Source organism: Epinephelus fuscoguttatus, linkage group LG11 (genome assembly GCF_011397635.1).
Source record: "Epinephelus fuscoguttatus linkage group LG11, E.fuscoguttatus.final_Chr_v1".
In the NCBI taxonomy this organism is placed as follows: Eukaryota; Metazoa; Chordata; class Actinopteri; order Perciformes; family Serranidae; genus Epinephelus; species Epinephelus fuscoguttatus.
In genome coordinates, this window is record NC_064762.1 from 15,471,191 (window position 1) to 15,475,052 (window position 3,862).

The 3,862-nt window shown below is 39.3% G+C and overlaps 1 non-coding gene across 1 annotated transcript; it reads left to right on the plus strand.

Annotated features, from left to right (window-relative positions):
* Positions 1-209: 209 nt before the first annotated feature.
* Positions 210-281, plus strand: trnae-cuc (transfer RNA glutamic acid (anticodon CUC)). Its single transcript has one exon. It is a non-coding gene; the product is annotated as a tRNA-Glu (tRNA).
* The last annotated feature ends 3,581 nt before the right edge of the window (positions 282-3,862 follow it).

Below are 3,862 nucleotides of genomic sequence, written 5' to 3' on the forward strand. Positions count from 1 at the left end.
CCATCAGCTTGTAACATATGAGCTAGCTAAAGCTAATGCTCAGGTAACGGTAACTTATGCTAACTAAGGTTAGCTAAGGTTAGCTAGGTTGGCGACCTGGTTGTTTGTCGATATTTTATAAAATCCCAAATATATAAATTATACAAATAGATGACAGTGAATCTGTAATAACTAACAAAATGTAGTCCGTGTACCAAGTTGTATACCAGTCCCTGGTGGTCTAGTGGTTAGGATTCGGCGCTCTCACCGCCGCGGCCCGGGTTCGATTCCCGGTCAGGGAACTACTTTTCTTCCATCTCTACCTGAAATCCCTCCACCGCGTAACAGGGTTCAGCGGACCTTGACCGAACAACAGATAGGTTGTAAATTAATACGCCACAACTTGACCGGCACGTGCGCGCCCCTGTAGCTGTGTTAGCTGTGTTAGTAGTGACGCAAATCACATACGTTGTATTTACATAGCCCCAAATCACAAATGAAAATCAAATCCAGGGTTTACAATCTGTACAGCACACGACACCATGACTGGAGGGAGGTGACGTTATCATTTAGTGGTCATTACGGCAGAATAGTAATGTCATTATTTTCGTTTTTTAATGCAATTGCGTTACCACCATTTTATTTATTTACTATTTAAGCAAAGTATTAGTCTAGAATATGTCCCTTAAGAAATTCTGCACACCGCACTAGCCTACAGATGTAACGTTATCCCTCATGCTATGGAGATTTCTTTACCCACATCCAAAACAAGATATAGTCTTATAGTATTTGACTTTTGAAAATCACTCTTTGGGTTTTAATAACGCCTCTGCTATTTGTTTAATGATTTAAAAGTTGATAGGACTTACCACAGACTGTAATGCAGTAGTTCTCAACGTTTTTGGCTTCGTCAGCTTGGTGTACTTGTGACCTGTTAGAGAAGTGTGATTTTTGAGTGATTTTATTTACTGTTTATTTCTATTTATTTCTCGAGGTCTATACAAAAATATACTTTAACTCTGGTAGAAATAGCTGATTAATTTCCAATTAAAAATAGTCAAAACTATTATTATATATTTATAAAAAAAATAATTCAGTTTCATACCCAATTAAGTAACCCTATTGTGTGTTTTTGCACGGGCGTTGTTCCATTAATTTTTAATTTATTCTTTTATTTATACACATACTGCTGTTATGGAACAAATCTAATGTCTCTGGCTTTTTATCAATATTTTCCAAGAAGACTTATAACATTGTTCAAAAGTATTTTTCAAAGAAAAGAAAAAAAATTATCATATAAATAATCTTACCATCTCAAGTCTCACGTGACCTCTTGGGGGGTACCAACCATACCAACCCCGAAAAGTTTACTTGACTCTGCCACCTCCTGATATACTCCTGAGCCATTTACAATTTACACCGCTTGGTGGCGACAGTTCACAACAAATGGTGCTAGACACAGCGGTCTGCAAAATGTGAAAGAGGGCAGATGAACATAGGACAGTCCACAGCCTACATATAATAGATTGCATATTCAAAGAGTCCACCATAATAACTCTGTAATGTAACTTGAGCTTTTTTTGGTCATTACAAGTTTAAAGAGCAAAACTCAAAACAGTCTCTATTGTTCGAGTAAAGACTGCAGCATTTCACACTGAGAGGACTGAGGTGAGGGAGAGATTGAGTGTCTTAAATTTGTGATATTAAAGGGTAACTTCAGTATTCCTCAACCTGGACCCCATTTTCCCACATTTTTGTTTAGGATGCACAATACTGCATATTTTTTTTGTGCCAGTATTCGATACGCCAAAATCTAACAACTCATTTGACCGATAGAGCTTGTAAGTTGCATGTTTCCGTTTCCGGTACATGGGACCTTAAAAATTGATTTCTCATAATGTATTTCAGTGGCTAGATGAAAACTGTTTTCTGGTCACATTTGAATTGTGCCATGAATTTCACATATGTTGTTTGTGAATTTTTAATATATTTTTTCATGCAAAGAAGGCTACAATTTAGCAGGAAGAAGTTTGATACTGTTAGATTTTGTGTGAGAGTGCTTTGTGGACTACAGCTCTTCACTGCTCTCGACGCGTATGATATACGTCACCACTCGCACTCGGAACATGGCTGTGTCTCTGGTACACTTCACCACCTTCTTCCAAGGAGAGGACAAAAGCCTTCAGCCTGGCGAAAACCACTACAAGTCTGGACATGTGGAAAGTTTCAGCTACACCAGTGGGGAGATGGTCAGCGTTGATGGCTACGTAGATCGTGGCAGAAGACGCAGCAGCAGCAGCACTGTGAGTTGAGAAGTGGAGGGAAAGTGTGATGATGTGATGTCACACAGGCGACATGTAGTCTTTCTCATTATGTTGTTTCCACAGCTTTAACTGAAGAATCATACAATAAACTATCAAACTCTTAACATGAAAAAATATGTCTGTGTAATCCAAGGCATTTAATGACTGGGACTAGAAAATAATAATTTTCTCTCCATTGACTCCCATTCATATTTTCTGAGCCTAGAGGTCCGATGGGGGTCTACCGGAAGGGGCGTGACTTATGAGCTCTATACTGATAAAGTGATCATTAAGTCTCTTCTGTAGTGGAATTAACATCATATGCATGCACACTCTTATCATGATGGACCACTAGCAGATGAAGACGTGAAATATTAAAGCCAATGTTGGCCAGTACCAATGCATGCAGATATTATTGTGCATCCCTAATTTTTTAGTCAAAGTAACTAATGTGAACAGCAATTTCTGAGAGACGGTGCTGAGTCTGGGAGTAGCAATGCAACCACTCAGGGCATTTGCCGACATCAATTTATGTCCACTAAAAGTGCTTGTCTTTGCTACTGACAGGCTTGGATTGTAAATGTAAGTGTCTGTCAACCTTATGGAAAGGATCCCTACAGAGATAGACCTTTTTGTTAAAATGTAAGATCCTTTTAGTTTAATCAGAAACAGCCCAAAATCACTATCGCCAAACCCACCAGACTCCATTAAAATAAACACCAATTTTATTTCTTTAAAAACACACTTTATTCAAAGTCAACAGAAACAAAATAAAACACACAGAACCCATCTTGGTTTGTCTTTCCACTGTTCCAACAATCACCAAATCTGGTGTGGTTGAAATAAGCCCTTAACTCACCCAGTTAGATGTGAAAATATGCTGACTCTATACACGCTAAAATTACTGTTTATTTAAAAGGAGTCTGGTGGAATTGGTGATAGCGTTTTCAGGGCTGTTCCTGGTGACATTAAAAGGATCTTACTCTTTAAAAAAAGGCCTATCTCTGTAGGGATCTTTTCCATAATGTTGTCAGACACTTATAATGATAATCTGATCCTGTCAGTGGCAAAAACAAGTAGACATAGATTGACAGTGCACAAATGCCCCAAGTAGATACATTGAAGCCTGTGTGATGGCAGCCAGCTGCAGCGCTGTCACTTAAATCTGGACCAGTCTCAAAAACTGTTGTACATTTGTCACTTAGATACAAAAACGTGAGAAAATATGGTTCAGGTTAAAAAATACCAAAGTTACCCTTTAACTAGAACAATATTTAGAAAATGTAGTGACCATTTTCCGTCTCTCCTCCCAATAAAACTGAACTGAACTGAACCTGTTCGAGCGCACTGAGACACAGATAATGTGTGTTTGTGGAGCTCGGGTCCCAGAGAGCCCTCCAAGGTGGGGAAAGACAGAGACTGCGGGCCCTCTGATTGGACAAAGCAGGAGTTAACCAGTTCCTGGCTGGCTATGTATCTTGGCAGTTATTTTGACAGGCACTATCATTGTGAGAGAGGAGATAAGTTGTCTTAGGGATCGCCATGGCGCCGGTGTGTCCCTCCTCCGTCCTGTTCTGACT